Consider the following 26721-nt stretch of genomic DNA (forward strand, 5'->3'; position numbering starts at 1 on the left):
ATTCAATAATAGTAAAAGGAACAAAACATTATTTACAATATTTACAAGTGACCCAAAGGAGAAACAGTACAATAATAATTAATAAAAAATCCAGAGAAGAAGAAGAGAAAAAAAAAAAAAAAAAAAGTCCACAAAAGTCTATATCTCTTTGAACTCATATGATGGAGATTGTGTCTAGTTGCATTTCTTCTATGAGTGTAAGTATTTTATTCCAGGGGTTGTCTGACCATTTTCTGGGGAACATTCTTTCTTCCTTGACTTTTATCTTCTTTTGTGCAGTCTCCTTAAGTAGAAATATAAAGTCTTCAAAACACGGAGGAGTTGCAGATTTCCATTTCCTTGTGATACACTTTCTGGCAACCGCCAGAATAGTACATAAAAGATATTGATCTCTTTTATTCATAACTACTAATTCATCTATATTCAAAAAAATTAAAGACTTTGTTAAAACAAATGTATCATTATAAATAGCTTGAAGAAAATTGCCAATTTTCTCCCAAAACGTTTTAATACAATCATAAAATATATGAGACCAATCCGCTTCACAGCTTAAAGAGCATCTCCAACAAATAACATTTTGATTTGAGTTGAATTTAGCTATTTTATTTGGAGTATAAAAGGCTCTATGCAAAAATTTCCAGGTGAAGATTCGCCATGTTTGTGTATTAGAAGTTAGTTTAATGGAGTATAGAAGATTATTTTTACAATCGTTTGACAGATTTGTTGATAAACCTCTAGATATAAAATTCCAAGTGCTTTGATCTATTTTAGCCTTGTAGACTATTAAAATCTTGTATAGTTTAGATGTTGAATTTGGCCAGTTATGGTTATCATAAATCAGTTCTTGAATATAGTTTATAAGTTTTGGCTTAGACTTGAAGGACGAATCATTAATAATTTTGCATACATTTTTAGAGTAGAGTAAAATTTTCTAGAGACTTACTCTGTCTACATTTATTATATTAAATTAATTTGTAACTTGTTGACTAGTTAATGTTTTAAGATTATTTATGCATTGGGCCCAACATATGAGATTATTAGATTCCCAATTAATGAGGGTGTTATCATGAATTTTCTTTTTAAATTTCTTTGATGTATTAAATGGTAATAACAGTTCAAACCATACTTTTATGTCAGGATTTGAGTTTATAAAGGATCTGAATAAATTATAAATATTATTTAAATATGATAGATTAGTAGGTTTTGTTATGTTATTTTGAAGATTAATGCATAATATATGCCAAAATCTGTTTTTGTGAATATAGTGTGATGTATTATTTATTATTTTGTTTTCATTTAAAAAATAATCATATGCAGAGATTTTCAAGCAGAAGAGAAATTTGGATTTACCCAGTTTAAAACTAGTTTAAAAATGGAGGCTTTGATATACGTCTCTATATCTGGAAAATTAATTCCCCCTAATTCCCATGGTCTAATGTGATGAGAAAAAGCAATTCTATTCCTTTTGGATACCAAAGAAAACATAATAGGCTTTTGCTAATTTCTTTCAGAATTTTTTATTTGGAATTATAGGTATTGCTAGTGCTATATAATTTATTTGTGGTAGAAGAATCATTTTTATTAGCTGCAATCTGTCCTCAAATTTTAGAATCAATTTATTCCAATTTTCCGTATGTGTTCTTATTGAGTTTAAAATTTTATTATAGTTTAGTGTCAGAGTAGTATCTATTTTATCAGATATAATAATTCCTAGATATTCTAAAGTAGAGACTTTTTCTCCAAGTATATGATACCTACCCAAGTGAAGGTCCCCCTTTCTGTTAAATAAAATATGTTTTGATTTAGATTTATTAAAACAAAGGCCAGAATTTAGAAAAAATTTTCCACTTGCATTTCTAGTTCATGAAGAGATTCATTATTTGGTGATAAAGTTAGTAGTATATCATCGGCAAACAACATAACCTTGGAGTTAAATTTATTATGAATACTTAAGCCTTCAATTTTTGAGTCACTATTGTAATTGCAAATAGCTCTATTGATAAGGCAAAAGAATGGGAGACATAGGACAACCTTGTTTAGTGCCTTTAGTTATTTTGAAAGCTTCTGATGTAAATGGACCTAATTTTACATAGGCCAAATTATCTTTATATATATTCTTTATCATATTAATAAAATTTAGAGGAAACTCAAAAAGTTCTAGAATTCTAAATAAGTAGTCCCAATTCACTGAATCAAATGTTTTTTCTATATCTAGCGTGATTATGAGAGCCTCTATATTATCTCTATTTAATATTTCAATAATGGTTAGGATTCTTTGTATATTGTCATAAGCATGTCTGCCATAGATGAAGTCTGTTTGGTCCTCATTTATGATTTGAGTCAAAGATTTTTTAATTCTATTGACTAATATAGACATAAACAATTTGTAATCGTTATTAAGTAGAGAAATCGGTCTATAAGAGCTACAATGGGAGGGGTCCTTGTTCTCTTTTTTTATTGGAGTAATTAATGAATATCGCCAGGAAGGTGGAATTATGTTTTGAGCTTGAATTTCATTTAGAGACTTATGAAGTAAAGAAATTGCAGAATTTGGGAATATCTTGTATAATTCTATTATTATTCCATCTATTCCTGGAGCTTTATTATATTTACTCTCCTTAATTTTGTCATTTATTTCCTTGACAATATCAATTTTTAATTTTTCAGGTAATCTATTTATTATAGGATTGCTAATTTTTGACTCTATTAAAATAGTATTGTCTTTATTGTTTCCAAAATGATTAGTATAATGAAATTTAAAAGCTTCTAGGATATCATTTATGTCTGATACTTTATTACCTTTTCCTTCATGTATAATATTTGTAATATTGTTTTCTATATTTTGCTTCTTTATTCTCATTGCTCAGTTATGTAAGTGTTTTGGAGATGTTTGAACTAAATTTTAGTTTTTCCAAAGCCAAATTAGTCTTATGAGTTAAAATTTCATTATATTTTTATTTAAATCTTCAATTTCTTTTTATTACCTGGGAATTCTTAGTATTTGTATTAATTTCTGTTATTTGTTTTTGGATACTGTGCAATTCTGATTCCCATTCTTTTGTTTTGTTTTTAAACCAAGATATGATCCTACCATATAAGAAGGCCTTTAGAGTGTCCCATATTATTATATTCTTTAGATCATCAGTAGAATTTATTTCTAAAAATATTGAATTTCTGAGTCTAGCCATGGTTTAAATTGTTTTAATTTAGTAATGTAAGTTGGTATTCTTGAGGCAAAATTTAGTCTTTTAAAATCTATTTGTAATTTAAGGATTAGGGCATTATGATCAGAGAGTGGGCATGGGATGATAGAAAATTTTATTATCTTCCTATTTAAGACTGGGGATATAAAAATGTTATCTATTCTTGTTTTAGTATTAAAACGATAATCACTATGTGAGTATAATAATGAGTTAGATTCTTTGAAACTAAATGTATCAATTAATTTTAAGTTTTCTGTCCATTTCTTAAGGTATTTACCTGTGGAAGAGAGACGAGGTTCCTCTTGTTGGTTGTCTCAGAACTATCTAGAATACAGTTAAAGTCTCCTCCTACTATTAGAATACCTTTATTTACCCTATTAATTAGCTCTATCTGCTTTTTAACTGTAGATAGTCCTATTCCAGGAATCCAATACACATTTACCAGTGTCCAAATTCTATTCTGAAATTTTATTATTACAATTGAAAGTAACCCTTCTTTATCCTCATAGTTGTAAATAATTTGTGGGTTAGTTACACTTTTCTTCCATAAAATTAAAGCTCCCCTAGTTTTTTTTATATGAGGAGTGAGAGAGAATTAAGTAGTTATTAGGTATCCAGGTGAAGTTGTCATCAGTTTTAAAGTGGGATTCCTGTAGAAATATAACTCTCTGTAATTTTAGATATCGTAGTAAATTTGATCTTTTTATAGTATTATTTAAGCCATTGACATTTAAAGACAACAATGTTATGTCTGTCATTTCTATAGGATATTATATTATAATTTTAAAAGAATACATTGGTAAAGAACTAATATTTATGAGGACCTGTGAAAACATATATGTTAATTTTCCCCTCTGAGAAGAACACTGAAATGAACAAAACTGTTTCTTTGATAGTTTAACAAATGTTTCAGATTGGGCCACTGAAAAATAAAAAGTGAAAAATATTGTAACAACATACTTTATTTGACTGAAAAATAACTTTACTACATAGTTCCACAAACATGAAGTGCACAGCACTTCTAATCTGATTGATCTGATAAGATCAAACAGATTTTCCCTCAACGTCGACAATCGCATGGAAAAGGATATTCAAAGTTGAGCTCCATTAATTGGATCCTGAAGATATCTTAAAATATTAATATTTGATGAAAGAGTGTATCATGCATTAGTACTATGTTCCTTGATAAATCAACTCAATAAAGTAATTAATCTTTTACTAGAAGTTTGTACTTATACTAGAGTTAATGTTACTTTTTTAATGAATGTTCTAAGTAGATGTCTATTACAGCTGAAGTAAATATTTCAGCTTATCTGCCCTCTATAAATGTGGTTATGTTACATGAAGTATGTCAGTTGACCTTCTCTTAACAGAGATAAAATGCATAATAATATATACATTTAGATTATATTTGCATTTATTTTGTTGAACATCACATTTAAAACAGGTTATTAGTGTGGCAGATAGTATTACTATCTTATAAGGACTAGTCCTCTTTTTTAATTCTTCCTTAATTACTATTCTAAGTAAATTCTATATAGCCTCTCTGTGTACATATGTATAAATATACTCCTATATCTACACCAAAACATTTTCACATATAAACACACATAAATATTAAATAATCTTAATGGGTTACCTAAAAATGTGTGCAATATAATTGAGAATTTGTGTGAGCACTCTTAAAAGGGTTTGTACCTTGTTACTGCTGGGATATGCCTATTTACTGACCTTATTAACCTTATTAGTAGATTAAGTGGCCCATCAAAAGATGCGTGAATATTGTGAATGAATATTCTTAATTCTTATCTCTAAATCTTACAGCAATTAGTGAAGAGTACCTATATCATTTAACTATATTATTTATGAAGTTTCTTAGGAGTGTGATGGGAGTACACAACATTTCAGACTTGGGGTTGTTGAATATTCAGTAACAGGACTCAAGATTGTTCAATACTTGTTGTAACACATCTTAATACAGTTAATGATTTGAAATAACATGTGCCTGTCACAAAGAATCCATGAATACATAAATACATGAATACATGGGCCTCACCTCATTCACCAAACCCATGTCCAATCCAATGTCAAAACAGTCAAGAACACTACGCTGAGGGTAAAAGCACCTCAACCCCTAAACCCGTTAAATAACTAAACACTAATAAACCTACTATTTTAAAGCTACTAATATTCTCTAGTAATTTGTATAAAACTAAAGTAATTATATATAGCAACTCCAATATTGCCTTATGTGAGACAAGCATAGATTTACTGATCATTACTGAAGTGCCGTTAAATCTAAAATGCTGTGTAGTGGTTGACTATATCCTGCTTATTACTATACCTAGTATAAGTTCTGCTAACACTTCTATCAGGTATGGTGTGAGGAGGTATGTTATTACTATAGACTTGCACATTACCATCCCACACCATACATAACACTGTTACTGTTTCCAATAAATGAAAACCAAATCTCATACTTTCAAGAAGTCAATCTCAACCAACTAACACCCAACAAAACACAAGTTCAACAAATGAGGAGAGACCCAAATACATACATAGTGTACTGTTTATGTAAACATTTCTCTAAAACTTTATAAGAGCAGCTCATGGATGTGTCATAGTGTCTCCCAAAAAATGTATAGTGTGCACCTAAATTACATTTGACCCTACCACATTTCCTTCCCTGTTTTTCCCCATCTGTGACATAAAAGTGAAAAAAAAAAAAAAAACTGTTGATATTACTGTATCATTAGGAATCACCGTGAGCATTTATGGCATAGTGGTGTACCCATTAACTGTTAAGGTGAAGGGTAAATACAGCAGATTGTGCTTATCTTCAAAAATAATACAATTTATACATAGAAGTTAGCACTGCACTTATAACTGCAGAGAATGCACATAGCAAATATTGTTACGTAAATAGACATGTTTCCCAATTGCAGGATGTTTTGATTATAGCTTTATTTTATATTATTGGTGTTTTACTAATTCAATTTTAAGGTCCGTGTAGGTGAAATTTCGCCAAAATACCAAATAACAAAGTCAGTTCCACATTGCTGCAGGTTAATGCTAGTCCATTATACAGCTCACGATATTAACACTATTTACTAAATACTTGCAGTATAGGTTACAAACAAAGCAAATTCAGTCATTGCTAAAATTAACACTAACTGCCAAAACTGAAAAAACTCTCATCAATTAGCTTGCTCTAGGTTATTAAGCTGTAAAGGAAATTAAATTACCTATATGAGAGACAAAAAAAAACAGGTAAAGAGGTGATATACTACCAACTGTTCATTACTGCATTCGGATGCTTGTAGGCATCTAAAAGCGGAATATTCAGAAGTATGCATGTATCATTCCTGTCAGGTACTGCATTTATAGGCATTTTTTAATTGATAAGTGGGTAAGCTTACCTGACCTAAAATGCCCTTTTACATGGATGACCCAAACGCAGACTAAATAAGAAGTTCAGAGTCACACAGTAAGAAAATGGGAGCTATTAAAATCAAACCCTGAGCTACAGTCAGTAACTGATCATGGATACAATCTGGCAGCTCCACTACAATGATTAGTTGGGATTTTATCTCACTTTTAACAGACATATTGAATTTATGTATTTGCTTGCATTAGTTAACTACACTGCCACACTTTTGGTATTTCGACAAGAAGAAAGTAACTAAATGGGCTTTTATTTATTTTTATATATATATATATATATATATATATATATATATATATATATATATTTTTCCTATATTTTAAACATGTGTAGCATACTTTTCTTTATATGTTATACATTTACCTGTTCGTACTTTTGCTAAAATCTACTCAATTCTTGAACTACTCAGCTTCTGGAGAACAGATTAAAACATAAAGGGGCTAAGAAGTCAGGTCACAGTTAATATTTTCATTGAATGTTCTAACTGACAAAAAAGACTCTGCAAAAGTGCGCGAAGCACACCACTCGCAAAACTAATGCAGTGTTCTACAAGCCTCAGCTTATAGACATATTTCTTAACTTATAATGGAATGCTGGGCTATATTAGTGAAGATATGAGGTAAAAAACTGACTAGAAAGCTCGAGGGTATACTATGAAGCAATAATAGTCTTCAACTGTCAATTAGAATGTTAAAACGCTAGAAGGTGATTTTCTGCCTTTTTTTTTTCCTCATTACCATTCACTTCTTTCTTACTCTATACAACGCTCTCACATATTCCTGAAGAAATATTCAAGGAATGCCCTTTTTTTTAGACAGACTACAAAGAATTGGATTTAATTTAATAAAATTTTGCACAGTAACTATTAATCAATATGTTAATAACTTTATAATAATAGTGGCCTTTCATTTAAATGCTAATACTCTTGTGAGAGTTTAACTAAAGAAAGCTGGAACAAAAAAAAAAAAAAACAAACACACAACTCTAGCATCTGAAGATTCTATCAAACCACTACCATATTAATATGTTAACATACAGATTATGATACTTCCTAAATAAAGAGAAAACTAATTATGTGACTGAAGTGTAATGAAATTAAGGCTATGTATAAGAATCATACCTTAGTTAATGCTTTGAGAGAAATTGATTCATCAATGTTTTTAACATCAGTTTTTTGTTTTTTTTTCCTCACATCAGTCCAAGTGTTTTTTGCCGAGGTTCTCTTTAAGGAGGTTGAATTTGACCAGTCCATTTCATCTGGTAGTAGGATTATATTGTTGTTTTTAATGAAGGAAGTGGCTTCTTCAATGGTGTTGAATGATCTCATGTCATTACTATGCTGAATTCTAATTTTGGCAGGATATGCAAGCTGTGCCTTTATTTTGTTTTGTTTTAAGAATTTCACTAAGGGCCATGTTTTCTTTCTTAGTTCCAAGAGTCTTGGCGAATAGTCATTATCAAATCTTATTTGGGATAGCTTGTAAATGACTGGGTTTTTCTCCATGCAGTTCTCAATATCAGTTCTTTGTCCATAAATGACAGAAATTTAACCACTATAGATCTTGGAAAAGATTTAGTTGAGGCAGAAAGTGGTTTTCGATGGCTCTGTGTGCTCTTTCGATTCCATAAGACAAGCCTTCTTTCAGCCCTAAGATTTCAGGTAGCCATGAATTCAAGAATGAAATGATGTCTTCCCCCTCGGTCTTCTCCGGGACTCCAAAAATTCTTATGTTTGTTCTTCTTTCCCTATTCTCCATATCATCTATTTTGTTTATTAGCCAAGTATTCTGTTGTAATAGAAATTCACTATGAAGCTCTTCTTCTTTTAGCCTTCCATCAATATCATTTAGAGATGACTCAATGTCAGTTATTTTTAATTGTTGCTGCTGCAGAATTTCCTTAAAGACTTCAGTTTGTTTTTGGCAACTATCTTTAAGGTTTTCTAGGTTTTCAGTAAACCTGTCCATCTTCAGAGATACGTCTTGAAGAGTAGTTGATATCAGTTGGATTTCTTTCTTCAGAGAAGAGTCTGAGTGAGAATTCTTAGAGTTACTCATTACTAGACAGCTTAGTTAGTCTTCAGGTTTTTTTGACAGGAAAATTTCGGAATTTCTTCTCCAAAGTTGGTAATTCTATTGTTAATAGTTTCACATATAAGATTTATCAAAAATTACTTAGTAATAATAAGATTTTCCTGTTATTTCTAGTATAAATATAAGGAGCTCAAAAACTTGCTGCTATCAGTTAGGCATTAGGCTCCGCCCCCGTTCAGCTTTTTTTTTAAGTCTCATTTCCAGCACTTGTATAAGACTTTTCCAGAAACACTGATGAACTTTATAATTGTATAACCAGAATTCACCCTGCAGTCCCACTTACTGTTTGTCAGTCCACAGCGATACTGTCCCTGTCTTCCATGCAAAATAAAAAAAAAAATCCAACACCTTCCACATTTCAGGCTATATCCCTTTCAGTCCTTGTCACCTCCAAGCTGTTTAACTGCTGTAATAATGTAATTTACAGAAACAGACTCAGGTCCACCAGTTACTTCTGATACTGCCTCCTCAACCCAGGCATGGCCACTCTAATTAGGAGTTCCTCAGAATCTGTGTTCAGCAACAACCCCTATTCTCAGAGACTGGGTAGTTTGCTAGAACCTTATAAGGATGTATAAAACTAATTCCGTATTGCAACCACATCCCTGGCATCAGGAACATTATGTACCACATCATCTAGTGGTAGTGAAGGTGACTGAGGTGGTAGTGAAAGTGAATTAGGTGGTAGTGAGGGTGACTGAGATGGCAGTGAAGATAACTGAGGTGGCAGTGAAGGTGACTTAGGTGGTAGTGAAGATGACTGAGATGACAGTGAAGGTGAATGAGGTGGCAGTGAAAACTGAAGTGGCAGTGAAGATGAGTTAGGTGACAGTGAAGCGTGAATGAGGTGATAGCAAAGGTAAATGACGTGGTAGTGAAGATGTCTGAGATGGCAGTGAAGGTGAATGATGTGGTAGTGAAGGTGACTGAGGTGGCAAAGAAGGTGACTGAAGTGAGAGTGAGGGTGAATGAGGTGGTAGTGCAGGTGACTGACATGGCAGTGAAGGTGACTGAGGAAGTAGTGAAGGTGACTGAAGTGGCAGTGAAACTGAATGAGGTGGTGGTGAAGGTGACATAGATGGCAATGAAGGTGACTGAGGTACTGTGAAGACGACCAAGATGGCAGTGAAGGTGAATGATAGTGAAGGTGAATGAGGTGACTGTGGTGTTGGTAATGCTGACTGGGGTGACATTGAAGGTGACTGCCCCCATTACTCATCAGGTGAGCCTGCATGGTGGAGATGAGAGATTTGCTGTAAGTGTCTTCTTTCAAGGGCATGCAGTCAGTTTTAAAGCGATACCAATCCTTTTCACCAAGTGAGAAGGGGGGGGGGGGCAACCAAAGAAATCCAGAGGACCTTCCTAACTGTCCCTTTCTGAAGGCACTTATGGGTTGACTGTCCTTGAATGTCCGTATGTATTAGGTCATCATGAAGGACCAGTGGATCAGGAATAGGCTGCAGCTTTCACTTTGTAACGTTACCTAGGCAGTTTTTTTCTTTCTTCTCGCAGACATATCGCACCATCAAAGACATGTAGTGAAACTAGTGATAGCAAGTCTGTTAAAAAAAGGACATCTAAGGGGCCCTGCTAAACCTGAGAGGATATGAGGTTTATTCAAAATTCATTTTGTTCCCAAGAAGATGAAGCACCTCATTTCCATATTTGATCTCAGAGGCCTAAACCAGTAATTCAAGAAGAAAAATAATATCAGATGGTCACAGTCCAGTTGATCCTCTCATAGGTTCATAGGTGTTCACTAAGCTAATGACGACAAGGGCCTTTTTAAGCCCAGCCATGCATCCCAAATCTCTGACAAGTTCTGGTACCCTTAATAAGTGTAAGCAGGTGCTTGGGAGTTGAACCCTTTATAAGCAGGGGCCTAGGAGATGAACCATTTACAGGCTGCCTGTTTCCATTAGAGACATAGGTGCCAAAGTAGGGATGAATTTCCTGTTCTCAATCCAACTGTCTGACTTACACTTGAATTGGGTTAGAGAAGAATTCTGCTTCATATGGATTGGGGGCCTGTTCCAGAGAAGGGGTAGTCTCTGGGATATATACCTGTCTTTTCATCAGGCCCTATTTACATCACAGGCAAGGTTTAAGTCTTTATAATAGGTAATTCTGGTGCTATCTGTTTTGTGGATATGCAGGAATTTCATTAGAATGGGCTCTGACAATGCCTTGTATGGTAGGTATAAATCTCCCCTCAACAACTAATAGGAGAAAGAATACAGGGAGAATACTTGAGGCAGTCTGCATAGGACATGTTACTTATGCCCTGTATTCTTTTAGTGAGGAGCCTCTCTGGATGTTCCAAATGTTGGATATGCCTGTTTAGGTACTTACCAAAGGGGGCCATTCTACTCAATTATAGGTCTGATGAATGCCAAATACAGTGGAACAATGACTTCTTTGAACCTAAATGCCATACCTTTGTTTACTTTGTTTATAAGTTGCACAGCATAGAATAATTTCCTCACTACTGCAGACATGTGATGGTAAAAGGCTAGATTACAGTCTAAGTGTGTTCCCAAGTCCCTGACTACTGGGTCACTTCATAAGGGTGTGTTGTCAATATAACAGTTATTGTTAAATAAAATTAAGAAATCAATACACAGGAGGTTCAGGTTCAAAAGTTTACTAGTGTACACCAGGAGGCAAAAAACGTACAAGTACAGAATTTTGTCTAACATGAAACAGGAAGTGTACAAGTTTTATAGTCTTTGCATTCAAGTTGTGCCCACCTTACTGACGTGGTATGTCATAGGGCATCTACATCACTTTAGCTTACAGTCCACTATTCATAAAATATTGTTGATGCTGTATATTTTAAAAAAGTTCTCCTCTGGTAACAATATGGCCTTGCTATCCACCTGGTCAGACATAATGTTTTTCTATTAAGTTACTTCTTCAAGGTTTCATATCAGTTCGAATACAATGGCAGATTCAGTCTTTTAATACACTTCTTTGTTCCCAATAACACTTTCCCAACAGCTGCGTGTTATCTTAGTAACACATACACAAGGCCAAATCATCCCAGCAGGAAAGAGCAGAAGATTTCATTATTTCACATATTTAATTTCCTGACCCAGCAGATAATCACTTGTGAGAAGCATAAACATTAAGACTTGCTAAGCTAGCAACTGCCAGGGTCAGAGGTCAACCTGCTACAAGCCACACTGCAGTTTCAGAACTACTTTGCAATTACACATGAATTCATCCTTTTTGTTATATCATTAATAGAATAAAATGCATTACATACTACTTTGCCTTTTAAACTAGTATTTCACATATATTCAGACGCATATTTTTCTAACATTTCCCCCCCTATTAATTCTTTTTATTCTATTTTGAAGTATGTATAATGTTATTTCATCTCCTAACCTCTTCCATTTAGGATTTTCAGCTAGGTGAGTCATTTGATCTATACTTCAGAATAAGTTTCGTCTGAGATCAACTTTTCAATCTCAATATCTTGGTACAAAGTTTCAGTAACAGATACATCAATAAAATCATTGATTAATCTTTTCATGCAGGGAATTCCACAACAAACACATGCTCCTATTAGGAGTATACCCACACAAATAGCAATCAGAATATTCATTAGGATGGAACCCCACCCTCAAATAGATTCTGGAAAAAGTCCATCAGTGGGTTTGGGCCTGGTTCAGTCATGGCTGATACTTGCTGAATTACCTCTAGGTGATTGTTAATTTCATGCCTGTTGTCTGGTATGTATGCACAGCATTCTTCTTTGATAAGCGCGCACGTACCACCTTTCGCCGCTAGGGTGAAGTCAAGAGCCATTCGATTTTGTAGCACAACAGTTCTCATTGCATTCAATTCATCAGTCACCAGTTCTAGGGCAGAGAAAGTTGCATTACTCATTACTTCGAGAAGTTTCGACAGTTTCCTCAACTCCCAGATTGATTTGACTGCTACATATGCTGGGAATATTCCTGCCCAAGATATAACACTGTCACTCAAGTCCATATGAGTCAATTTGCTTTTGTCCTTTACGTTATGGTCTTTACAGCCAGCTTCGATCCATCCTACTGGATTTACAGGTTTCTCGACTGGACCTTCAGGTTTTCAGGCTGCTTTTCTCACGTTTCGTATCTTACCCAAAGGTAATTCTGCAGTATGTCTTATAGCCGGAACCAGATAACCCAAAAAACAACTGCCGGACCAATTCTCAGGTAGCCATTTATATGCCTTTTTCCCACAAATAAAATAACAATTTTCTACTTTAGTACTAATACGCATTAACCCTGCATGAAACATTTTCTGGTCTATAACTGACAATTGTTTAAATAAAACAGGATTCTTGCGAATTTCATTCATGGTTGTTTTCATTGAGTTCAAATATGAGCCATAATTAGTATTGCAAAGAGTATTGCTATTACTAGTCTTAATATAACACCGATAAGATATTGTTATATTACAATTGCTCCAGCCCACCTGGAGAGTGTCATTTTTATAGAAACATACAATTCCCTTTTGTGTGACAGGTAAAAATAAAGCTATTTTGTCCTGTGATCTCACAGTTCATGTATCGAAAAGTAAATTCTCCCAAGTCTCATTTATTCCCAGAGGGACAGCAGACATTATCAGTCCTCCATATGCTGTTGGTATAGCTGTACAGACCCAGCAATTTGAAATGTTCATAGTCTCTGCATATACATGCTTCATGGCAAGGTATGTGTTAAAATTTGGATGCCAGTCTATGGATGTTTCGTCACGCCTTCCCACTTTCACTTGTGTGGTTGAGTGTAGGATAAACCACAACAAGAGGAAAATTGTCACAATTATAGTCAATAAATGTATACTCAACAAAATGATTATGCAACATCTCTGGGGTTGATCTATATTTCTATTCGCTTTGTTCTTGGCCATTTCGCCCTTGTATATCAGTCACAAGGTTTTTATCAAGTTGAAAATTCTTTACCGGTTTGCAGTGTGTCAAATGGACCCAGGATGTCCTCTCAGCCACTCTGACTGCAGTAGGCGTTGCCAACAGTACCTGGTACGGTCCTTCCCACTTTGGACTCGCCCAATTCTTCCTCTTCGTGACTTTTAGCCACACCCACGTTCCCAGGACCAAAACTGCTTCCACCGGTCTGGTGTGTTCCTTATCTGAAAAAGAGTTAAACTGCAAAACAGATTTATTTGTTAACAGTTTCTTCATATAACTAGCTAATGAACTGTCAGCCTCTTGCTCTGCAGGCATGAGATCTTTCCACTGAGGCACATAATATGCTCTTCCAAAAACCATTTCGAAGGGAGTCAAACTCTTCACATTTGGAACCGTTCTCATACTCAGTAGTGCCAAAGGCAAACAGTATACCCAATTCCTCTGAGTTTCACTAGCTAACTTTCTGAGTTTATTTTTAAGGGTTCCATTGTACCTTTCCACCAGTCCTGCTGACTATGGGTGGTAGGCACAATGGTTCTTCAAGGAGATTCCAAAAAATCTTCCAAGTTTCTGGATTGTCTGATTGACAAAATGTGTGCCATTGTCACTATAAATCCTTTCTGGTATGCCAAATCTAGGGGTTATTTTTTTTATCAGGGCTTTCGCCACTATTGCTGCATCTGGATTTTTTTGTTGGAAAGGCTTCTACCCATTTAGAAAACATATCTACAATGACTAGACAATATTTTTTCTCTCACACTTATTCAATACTATGAAATCCATACAAATAGTATGGAATGGATACTGTGGTATAGGAAAGCTTCCTTGCTTGGGTTTAAATGCCCCTTGTGCATGGTGCTTGTTACAAGTATGACAAGCTGCACAAAATTTTTTTGTGTAGTTTGTGAATCCGTATGTTTGGAATATTCAGTTTACTAACTGTACCATCCCCCCTGTTGAGACATGGCACTGCCCATGGCTCAACAAAGCTGCATATCTAAATAAATTAGACGGCAATATTGGTTTTCTCTCTTTGGAAATGTACAGTCCGTTTTCAGGAATTGTGCCTTGTTTTTCCCATTTTTGTTTTTCTGCTTTTGTAGTAAGCATCTGCATTGTTTTTAACATATCTAGATCTAAAATCTCAGAGGGTTGTAACTCTTCATTCAAAAGTAAAGTTTCTGAGTCTGAGGCTGCTTGCTTTGCAGCTGCATCAGCTCTCGCATTTCCTTTTGAAATCTTATCCTGTTGCTTTGTATGAGCTACACATTTGCAAATAGCTACTTTAGTAGGTAACTGGATAGATTCTAATAATTCTAAAATAAATTGTGCATGATTGATTGATTTTCCACTAGATGTTATCATTCCCCTATTTTTCCATTGTTGCGCAAATACATGTACTGTAGAGAAAGCATACTGACTATCAGTATATATGTTTACACATTTGTCTTTTGCTAAAGTACATGCCCGTGTCAAAGCTACCAATTCTGCTGCTTGTGCAGATAAGTTATGTGGTAAGGGTTGGGCTTCTAAAATTTCAGTGTCTGTAACTACTGCATACCCCACTAGATTCTTCCCTGTAGGGCCCCTTCTGCATGAGCCGTCCACGTAATATGTCACCTCGGCATCATCCAAGGGCATATCTGTGAGATCTTGTCTAGGCAAGGCTAACTGTTCAATTTCCTGCAGGCAGCTGTGCGGTGTGCCATCTGCAGGAGTTGGGAGTAATGTCGATGGATTTAATGTTGTACATTGTTCAATTGTCAGATGAGGTTGGCTCAGCAGTATAGTCATACATGAAAGATGTCTAGTAGGAGAGAGATATGCTACTTTTTCTTGCAGTAAAATTATTGCGACTGCATGGGGCACTCTCAATGTGAGAGGGTGGAATAATACCACTGAGGCCGAGGCCTGTACTGCCATTGCAGCTGCAACTACTGCTTGTACACAGTGAGGCAAAGATCATGCCACTGGGTCTAACTGCGAAGAATAATAAGCTATGGGGCGTTGCTTATCCCCGTGTTGTTGCGTCAGCACTGACGTCATATATCCTTGTTTACAATCTATGGTCTGGAAAAACCGTTTGTGATAATTTGGGAGTCCCAAAACTAAAGAAGACGCTATTAACTACTTCAACCTGCAGAAAGCCGTTTCTGCTTCGGTTGACCAATGTAACAAATCTTGTGCTGCCATTGGTGTTTTGTATATTAAATCAGTCAGTGGAGCAGATTCCAAAGCATAATTTGGTATCCAACTCTGACAAAAATTGGTTGTCCCCAAGAAGGACATAATTTCCTTCTTGGTTACTGGTTTGGGTGCTTGTAGAATTGCTGTCTTTCTATCTTCATCTAATATCCTTCCTTCATTGGATATCACATATCCTAGGTATCAAACTTGCTTTTTCCAGAGTTGTAACTTACTTTTGTTCACTTTGTGTCCTTGTGTTGTTAAGAATTTCAATAGCGCTACAGTATCTTCCCTACATTGCTGCTGGGTGGGGGCTGCTAGCAAGATGTCATCTACGTAAAGTAGAATTTGACTACCTCCTGGTGGGGTAAACCCTGCCAGGTTGCTAGCCATTTATTGTGCAAATATTGTTGGGCTCCCACAATATCCCTGTGGTAGTCGAGTATAGGTATACCTTTTCCCCTGAAATGTGAATGCAAACCAGTACTGACTATCAGGATGTATAGGTATTGAAAAGAAAGCATTGCTGATATCTACCTCAGAGAAATACTTTTGTTGGGGTTTTAAGTCATTTAACAAAGTATGTGGATCTGGCACAGTGGGTGCTCTGGGTATCACTGCATTGTTTACAGCTTGTAAATCTTGAACCATCCGCCATTCCCCGTTTGCTTTCTTAACAGGAAATATGGGTGTATTACATGGTGAATCAGGAGATTCTACCAGTACTCCTTCCCTGAGTAATGCTGCTTGATTCCTATTCTGCATCTTTTCTCAAGGGGTATTGTCTTTTCTGTGGCCTAAATGCTGACTTTGGGGTAATTGTAACTGGTCCTGCTGTTCGATTATGTCCTACATCTGACTTGCCTGTTGACCAAAGAGTCGTTGGTATGTCACATAAGGCTTTCTCTTCTTCTTCTAATAAAAATGCTAATCAGCTGTCCTCGCTAGATTGCAAGTGTACAGCTGGATGTGTCTGTGTCAACCAATTCAACTTTTGTTTCTGTATTCCCTGTTCTGACAATTCTAAGTCAGTCTGTTTTTCCAACCTCGTTACCTTTTCTCCTAAGTCTGCCCATTTTACGTTTTTGTTCTTTGTCAAACTGACATGTGGCAATCGATTTGATCTATACAGTGCAAGGAATTCTTGAGGTAATGAACAGCTAACTACACTGTTCCCCTCAGTATCCCAATACAAAGTACGTAACACTAATCTAGTTGCTCGATTTCTGAACAATTCTTGCTCATATTCTCTATCAGGTCCTGGTGTAGTACAGTAGTATAGAGTACAGTGTAACAAATGCTGTTGATCAGTGTCAAGGGAGGGGGCTTTACTGATGGCTACATTCATCAGTTCCTCGGTTACTGCCCCTGGACCAGTCGTAACTAGGTCCTGGCTGTACCAGTAAAAGGTTTCACCCTCCGATCGCACTACAAAGGTATCCATTTGTCTCTGTGCCTCCATACCCTGTACGGTTGGAACTACTGCTATGCCAAATATCTGCATAAGGTCCCTACCCAATAGGTTCACTGGACACTTTGCAGAAACAACAATCTTACTTCTTTGGGTCATACCTGAAACAGGGTCAGTTATTGCTATATCATGGGAAAGTGGTTCCCTGTATAGCTGTCCATTCGCAGCTTTCACTAGTATATAATCAGGTGATTCAGAATGTTCTGGTAACTTGGAGGGGTGTATCAAGGTCCGTGACGCTCCTGAGTCACACAGGAATTTAACTTCCCTTCCCTCCACCAGAAGTGTAACTTCCGGTTTTGTATCTGCTAAGTAGAGCTCTAGGCTCAGTAATGCTAAATCCAAAATTTCACTTTCTTCATCCTCCATATCTACTTGCACTTCCTCTACTCCTTCTATCACATTTACATTTGTTTTCTGTTTATTAACTTCTCCTGATGATTTCTGATCTCTGCATGATGTATCTTCACTATCATATAGTCAGTCCTCATCTCCCTTGTCTTCTGTGATTACCTTTTTGTTCTGTTTACAATCCCTTGCTAGGTATCCCTTTTTCCCGCACTTAAAGCATTCACCTCTGTTTGTTCTCTCTTCAAAATCTTCAGATCGTTTGTCAGACTGTTTGTTTCCCTGGGCATTCTTCTTGCCCTTTTTACCTGACTGTAACACAAATACTTCAGCTCCGTCTTCTGCAGTGAAGACTTGCGCCTTCTTTTTCTTTTTGCTATTGAAATGTCTTTCAGCATGTCTAGCGTATTCAAGTAAGGCTTGTAGCCTCCCTGTTCGATGGTCTATCATGTGCTTCGTAATGAAGCTACTAATAGGTGCAATGCAACCTTTCAAAAATGCATTTTTCAATTGTTGTTCGTACGGGGAATCATTCACTTGATTGTCAGGAACTGTCACACCACTATGATTATTAAAACATTCCAATAATCTAGCATAGTACCCATCTATTGTCTCATTTTCCTGTTGTATGCATTGGTTAATGCAAGTCCAGTCTGATCTAGGTTTCCATTTCTCAGAGATTCGGTCTGTAAGACCTTTCACTCTATTGTCTAATTCTGCATCACTATGTGGGAGTGGTTTAAGATCTGCATTACGAGGATTCCAGGTGCCACAAATCATGTGCCAATCTGGACCTATAATTTGTCTTACTACTTTTTCCACTTCTTCCCCATTCAAGTGGTAACTCAACCTCATGCCTTGCAAATCTTCTAAAAATTTCGTAAAATTAACTTTCGGATGGGGAATTCCCTCAGTAGCTTTACGGATATCCTCCGGTGTCCATGGTCTATATACCAAGAGTGTTGGGTTTTGCCCTTCCTGTCCTGCCTGAGGATTTGGGACCTCTATAAGTGGACATATTTCTTCCTCACTCTCATCCTGTAGATTTCTCTCTATTTGATATGATTCTGCATCCTCATGTATTTTACGCGCTCGGGACCTAGTTTCAATAGGATCTCTAACAAATGGTTGTGGTCTCGCTGAGACTTTAGGATAACGCGGAGGCGGACCAGCCTGTCCACTCGCTTCATATCCTGAAAAAAGGCAACGGAGGGGGCAAGGGAGGAGGAGCTGTTGCTATTACTATGTTATTATCTTCTTTATCTAAAATTAACGTTTTTGAATTTTTAGTCTTCTGTTCCCTGCGGTTTACTTCCTCAATCCACCTGTGTGCCTGAGGAATGCCTAATTGGTGTTGCTTTTTTGCCTGACCTCCCGCATCAGATTTCAGTTGCTTAAGGAGTTTAACCAGTGAAGTTTTATCTAATTTGCCATCAAATTCATATTTGTTAACCCATTTCGTATAATACCTAATATTATCAGAATGTTGTGATTGCATATACTTTGCGTCTTCGGTTAGGGGCGGATCTCGCAATGTTTTAGTGCACTGATTTGCCATGTTAAAAATGTTACGTAACCCTTCTTATCACGTGATATCAAGATTTCAGTTCCTTTTCACAGTTCATCTAGAATAACTGCCTACCTTATTCTGCTACCCTGATCTATGACCAAATATACAGTAATTCCTTTTGTCCCTGATCTGCATAACAAATCTTGACAATAATATATACTATAACCTAGTCCCTGATCTAAAACAGAAAAAAGGCAAAATCTTCCTACCTGAGCCTCCGGTATTGAGCCATCCAGGATCTGCTCTTCGGCCACAGATCAGAAAGTGGCCAGCCTCTTTAAACGACAATTCAGTTGGAGGTCTTTTCACCCAAGAAGAACCGTTTCGGTAACTTCTCCTTCGCAGTATTCGACCACCGGTAACCTCTGATCTGCAGCTGTCTGAGGGATTTCCGGCTAAGAAGGACCAAACTGTTAAATAAAATTAAGAAATCAATACACAGGAGGTTCAGGTTCAAAAGTTTACTAGTGTACGGCAGGAGGCAAAAAACGTACAAGTACAGAATTTTGTCTAACATGAAACAGGAAGTGTACAAGTTTTATAGTCTTTGCATTCAAGTTGTGCCCACCTTACTGACGTGGTATGTCACAGGGCATCTACATCACTTTAGCTTACAGTCCACTATTCATAAAATATTGTTGATGCTGTATATTTTAAAAAAGTTCTCCTCTGGTAACAATATGGCCTTGCTAGCCACCTGGTCAGACATAATGTTTTTATATTAAGTTACTTCTTCAAGGTTTCATATCAGCTTGAATACAATGGCAGATTCAGTCTTTTAATACACTTCTTTCTTCCCAGTAACACTTTCCCAACAGCTGCGTGTTATCTTAGTAACACATACACAAGGCCAAATCATCCCAGCAGGAAAGAGCAGAAGATTTCATTATTTCACATATTTAATTTCCTGACCCAGCAGATAATCACTTGTGAGAAACATAAACATTAAGACTTGCTAAGCTAGCAACTGCCAGGGTCAGAGGTCAACTTGCTATAAGCCACACTGCAGTTTCAGAACTACTTTGCAATTACACATGAATTCATCCTTTTTGTTATATCATTAATAGAATAAAATGCATTACATACTACTTTGCTTTTTAAACTAGTATTTCACATATATTCAAACGCATATTTTTCTAACAGTTATCAGGGGTGGATGACTTCCCAAAGGATACTATTATGCATTTCTTGGCATTTAGGTTTAGTCTGTGGCTTTGACACCAGTTGATTGTCTATGTCAGCCCTTCCTGGGGAACATTTATGACATGGGGTACTCAATGACAGCTTCTAATTTGCAATCACATACAAATTTAGTCATCAGAGGCTATTGACATTGGCCTTGACTTCAGAGAAGTAAATGCCAAAAAAGGAGCGGTCCCAGAACTGATCCCTGAGGAACTCCGCTTGTAACTGGCCTCTTTGTAGAGTTGGAATCCCCAGTTTTAACTTCTTGGTTCCTGTCTCTGAGCCAGCTGGCTAGCCACCGGGTGGCATAAGGATCTCTACCTAACCTCTTGAGTTTGTCAGCAATGCCTGAGTGGGGTATTGTGTCAAATGCCTTGGCCAGGTCAAGGTAGGCAGTGTGAACCATTGTGCCCTCATCTATTGCTCACATCCACCCAGTTGAGTAAGCATAATCTTGCCCTTGATGAATCCTAATTGGGTTGGGTCCAGTGCCTGGAAGTTTACTATATCACTGTTGATTATTTCCATAATAACTCTTTTTCCATATAAGACTATTGAGAATTATGGGTATGTAGTTTCCAGGGTCGGTAGTTGGCTCACCTTTTTGCAGAGGGATGGCTGTTGCTGTTCTCCAGTCACGAGGCACAAAGCCTGTTTGTAGGCTACAGTTAAACAGAAATTCCAGAAAGCCTGATAGGTCATGTTTCATGTTATTTAGAAGGTATCCTGGGATATTGGTCTGGCCCACTGATGAAGTGTTCTTGGCCTTAGAGAGAGCTTTAATGACCTGTTCTCTAGTGATAGCAGGGGGAGTTATATTTGATGATATTTCCTGAGGAACATTGAGGGATTGAGAAGGATAAAGTTGGAGCTGAAAATATCGACCAGTAGGTTTGCTATATCTTCTGTCTCGGTGTAGGTGGCTCCATTTACAATGAGCTCTGACAATGCCTTGTATGGCAGGTATAAATCTCCCCTCAACAACCTATAGGTGAAAGAATACAGGGATATGGCCTTGAAGCAGTCTGCACAGTCTACATGGGACATGATGTTCTTCGTGTTTCACTGTTGCAATCATCACCTGTGGGTATCCCTGCTGTGGTAGCCTTTGGCTGGCCCGAATACCAGAGTCTATGTTTTTCTGCATTGGCTGCTGTAGCTTGCTGCCTGACGTCAGGTCATCAGTGCTGTAAAGGAAGGAAGCTGACACCATTACATCAGTCTTTCTTGCCGTGGAGCCTGTCGTAGAAGCAGTTCGCAAGTGTGCCGGTTGGTCACTACCAGAGTTTGAATTACAGCTGAAAACATCTAAAGCTATGAACCCCATTGGGGATCCTTTTGTTTGCACTAATCGATATCTGAAAAAGTTAACAATTGTCTCGCCTGTGGAAAGCAAATTCCACACAGAGACTTCCATTCATACTGTGTCACTTGTATAGGCCCAGACCATGACGTCTCTTGTTGCTGGTTTTGTGCCCTCTTTAACGCGAGAACTATTCGTTGTAGAGCTCTTATTGTAGCCAGATATTTTCATCTTCTATCTTCGCATTTCGAAATGGTGTCTGTCAGCCAACAATCCGTAGACCTTCTGAAAAAACATAAGGATAAAGATTAGGGTTGCCACCTTTCATCTTGGCTAAAACCGGAGTAAAGTCATACACCTCATGTCATCAGTAACCCTGCCCATCCCACCCCCTCCCCTGCCCACATTCAGTCCTTTTGTTTTGTCACGATGACATCACTCTGCGAGGAATGCCCTCTTTTCCCATTTCTGCTGCCTGCCTTCGGCTGATTTCTAAGCTTTTCTGAAAAAAGCATAGTAAATCAGCCGATTTATAAACTCAGATAGTCAGTTTCCTTTTTGAAACAGAATACTGGAGTTTGTATAGTGTTTTCCGGACTACTGGAGACAGAATCAGTTTGATTTCTGGATAGTCCAGAAAAAAAACAGGGGTGGCAACCCTAATAAAGATAGAGACAGACCACACAAGGCTAAGCCTTCTGACGACTCTACCACTAAGCAGGTCGTCAGTTCTCTGGAATTCAGTAAGGCACATTCACAGCCCCTGATGCCTAATTTGATACCTTTGCAGGCCTCTACTGAGACCCTTTCGGAGTCTGGTATGCCGCAGAAATCTTCTTCGTCTTCCAAGCCTTTGGATGTTCATCATGTTTCACTGTTGCAGTCATTACTCTTGGGTTATCCTGCTGGCAGGCTACCCGCAGTCGGCCAGAATTCCAAAGTCTAGGTCCGGCGTCAGTTGCTGTTGCCTCTTCTCTGATGTCAGTGTGCCAGGGGTATAAAAGATGCAGCCAACGCCATTTTCTTCAGTCTTTCTTGCCGAGCGGTGCCCGAAGCAAAAGCAGTTCGCAAGTGCCAGTCGGCTGACTCCTGAGATTTTCAAATCTGAATTTCAGAACCAAAGTCTTCATGAAAACTAAGTACCCCGTTGGGTGAAACTTTTTTCTTGCTCCAGACCAATGTCAGAAAAAGTTAACAATTGTATTTCTTGTGGGAAGCAAATACCTCATAAGGATTTTCACTCTTACTGTATTCCTTGCCTAGGCCCTGATAACAACATTGCTAGCTGTTGGTTTTGTGCTAGATTCAACCAACACACTATCAATTGTCGGTTCGATTTTGCATTTCATTACTTTGGCCGACGATTTAATTATATAATGCTGGCGGAACAGCCGACGACCAGAGTTTACAAAAAATGCAAGGACAAGGATAGGCATCTGAGGTCCAAAACCGATGACGAAGCCTTTTCTAGGCCAGTCGCCGGTTCTCAGTGAGGCGCTTTTGCAGCCCCTGGCACCCGCTACCTCAGAGCCACAGGCCGCTTCCGACTCTCACGTGGAGCCGACTAGGCCTCTGGAAACTCAAGGTATTGGACACTCGGAAATCAATCCCTCAGATGGGCATCGGCTTCTGAGGGTGTCTTCAGACCGACACAACTATATGTTAAGCCATCTTCAGCTTCAAAGACAAAGACTAAAGCACTAAAGACAAAGAAACAAGTACAGCATTCCCCTATTCAGACTTCCATGCCTAAAAAACAGATGCTCAAAATGGCCGAAGACCTAATTACTTTGATCAGGGGCTCCCATCCCCCTCCTGATAAGAGGCCTAGACAAGAGACAGAGTATGATTCTTCTGATCAGGTTTCTAGTTCCTCTGATTCCTCTTCTGAACAAGATTACTCCATGCTTCCCTATGAGGATTCTGATGCTGAAGAATCCATTCCTTCAGCCTCTCCTCCTGAGGACTATTCTTTTGGGGAAACACTGCATACTATGAGGGAGCATTTCCACTGGGAGAGCCAAGACTATTCTGAGTCTAAGAAAAGGCTCAGAGACATCCTGCATCTTCCTCAGCACAGACCCCTAGCTATTCCCCCTGTTCTAGACATTGTAGATGATGTATTTTCAGAGTCCGGTCTGTCCCCTGACTCTTGACCTCCTGCACCTGCTAAGCCAGACAGATACTACAGGGTCCCGGATTCTCATAAATTCCTATATAAAAACCCCACAGCAGACCCAGAAACTATTTCTCAGCGTCCCAAGGGAGTTAAAGCTTTCACTGCAAAAAACCCTGTCCCATCTGTTAGGGATTCTAGGGCTCTAGACAGACGGAGGAAAAATGTTTACACTTCTGCCACCCTGGCTGTAAGAGCTTTAAATTGTCAATTTCATATGCTTAAATATCAGCAATATTTAATGTCACTTCTTAAACAAAAAATGTTGACAAATACTGAATGTGCAGAGAACAAAGAATTGCAGGATTTATTGCATGCAACTGAACAAGTGGGAAAGCATACTTTGCAATGTGGTTATGATTCACTGGAGGCCTCTTGCAGGGCCGCTGTTACAGGTTCTGTTATTAGAAGGCATGCTTGGTTAAAGGAACAAAATCTGCCTGATCATGTTAAAGCAAAATTATTAGATGCACCATTACAGCATGATACTTTGTTTGGTACTAAAGCAGAAGAGGTGTTGAAAAAAAATGGAAGATAAAGCAAAATCCATGCAGACAGTAAAGGATTTCTTACAGGTACAGCCACGCAGGTTCAGCAGAAACTGGCCTTCTAAAAATTGGTCCTTTCCAGTCTCAGATAGACCACAAAGAGGCTGATACAGACATCCCAGAGGCAGATCTCAACACCAAGGTTCATACAGACCTAAACAATGGGGTGCTCCTACCTCCAAAAGTGGAGAAGACAAATCACAGCCTTACAGGAAACAGTCCCAATGACTTTCCTCTATGAGTTCCAAGCAGTTTTTCCTTAGGGGGAAAACTAGCACTTTTTTCATCAAATTGGAAAATGGTTACCCAAGACAAATGAGTTCTGAACATAGTGTCCCAAGGCTACAGGTTCCATTTTCACACTCTATCAAGGTCAAAGGGCATGCCAGACCTGCCACACAATTAATGGGCAGAGGCACAAAATCAAATTACAGCCCTCATGGACATGAGGGACATTCAGCAAGTACCACAACAAGAGCAGGGGCAAGAATTTTACTCCAGACTTTTCCTAGTACCCAGAAAGGACAAAACCTGGAGAACAATACTGGACCTGTCTATACTAAATACGTTTCTGGAAGTTCCAAAATTCAAGATGTTGACTCTTCAGCAGCTACTGCCCATGCTGGGCAAGAGAGCTTGGCTCATAACTTTGGACCTAAAAGAGGCATACCTGCATGTCCCAATCAGACAATCTTGCAGAAAATACCTCAGATTCATAGCTGGCTCAATGCATTACCAATTCTCTGCACTGCCCTTTGGCTTATCTACTGCGCCCAGGGTCTTTACAAAATGCCTGGCACAAGCAATTGCGTTTTGCAGACAAAAAGGAATTCAAATATATCCCTACTTGGACAACTGCCTAATTCAAGCAGAGAACAAAGACACTCTTCTACAGCATCTGGCATTTGTAAAAAGATTACTAATTGGCCTAGGGTACACAGTAAACGAAAAGAAATCAAAACTTGTGCCATCTCAAGAGATAATATTCCTGGGTGCAAGCTTAAATACAACTGCCCAGATGGCTTATCTCATGCCAGACGAGCAAAAACAGCTAACTACTTACTTTAATAAATTGGCAAAAAAAAAAAAACACTTATCTGCAAGGAAAATCCTGCAGACCTTTGGTTTCATGGCATCCTGCATTGTACTAATTCCATATGCCAGACTGCATATGAGGAAACTACAATGGTATTTAAAAAGTGTTTGGACTCAGCATTGCCACAGCCTGGAGACAGTAATTGCATTCATTCCCTGCCTACAACAGGAGTTTCGATGGTGGGCAGAAGCCTGTCACCACAACAAGGGTCTGCCATTCAGTTTACCCACAGCCAGACAGACACTAACAACGGATGCATCAGATTATGCCTGGAGGGCCCATATGGCAAGAAAATGTATTCAGGGCACATGGCCTGCAAACCAGATGCATCTTCACATCAATCAAAAAGAGATGCTAGCTGTTCATAATGCCCTGACAGCTTTCAAGGAATCCAGGACAATTACTGATAAAGACAGACAACACTATGGTCATGTGGTACATAAACAAGCATGGAGGTACTCATTCTTACCCCCTCTGCAAACAAGCAATGACCTTATGGGACACAGCACTGGCTTTTCAAGTTCACCTACAAGCACAATTCCTGCCAGGAAAAACAAATACTCTGGCAGACAAACTAAGCAGAAACCTCATGGATCCCCACGAATGGAAACTGGATCCACAAGTCTTCAGGATGATAATAAGGAAATGGGGATGCCCAGACATAGATCTATTTGCCTCCCCTCACAACTGTCAATTGCAGATATTTTGCACAAGGATTTACCACAAGCAAGCATGGAAAATGGACGCCCTATCATTCAGCTGGAAAAATCTAACAGTATATGCTTTTCCCCCTCTGCCTCTCCTTTCCAGAGTACTCCTAAAGGTCAGACAAGAGAAGCCAAAAATGATTCTGATTGTGCTAGACTTGTCATGCCAGCACTGGTACCCAATCCTAAAGAGCTTGTCTCAAGGTCCAGCATGGATATTGCCTCAAACTTCTCACTTGCTGACCCAATAAAACAATCAAATCCTGCACAGCCAACTCAGGACCTTAAATCTGGCAGCATGGCAGATAATGTAGCCATTCAGAAAACTCCTCTTTCAAAAGCTGTTATGGATGTTATCTTGGAGGCCAGGAGGCCCAGTACCAGAAAATCTTATGCAGAAAAATGGAAGAGATTCTGTGCTTGGAACCAGGAACAAGGTAGTGACACGTCTTTATCAAATATTCCTCA

The 26721-nt window shown here is 37.8% G+C and overlaps 1 protein-coding gene across 1 annotated transcript in view; it reads left to right on the forward strand.

The window, feature by feature from the left end:
* The window catches only part of LOC122790510 (protein mono-ADP-ribosyltransferase PARP14-like), an 897392-nt gene that overhangs the window by 635976 nt on the left and 234695 nt on the right, over positions 1 to 26721 (forward strand). The window lies entirely within an intron of this gene.

Source organism: Protopterus annectens, chromosome 16.part0, assembly GCF_019279795.1.
Source record: "Protopterus annectens isolate FY-2018-M chromosome 16.part0, PAN1.0, whole genome shotgun sequence".
NCBI classification, from domain to species: domain Eukaryota; kingdom Metazoa; phylum Chordata; order Ceratodontiformes; family Protopteridae; genus Protopterus; species Protopterus annectens.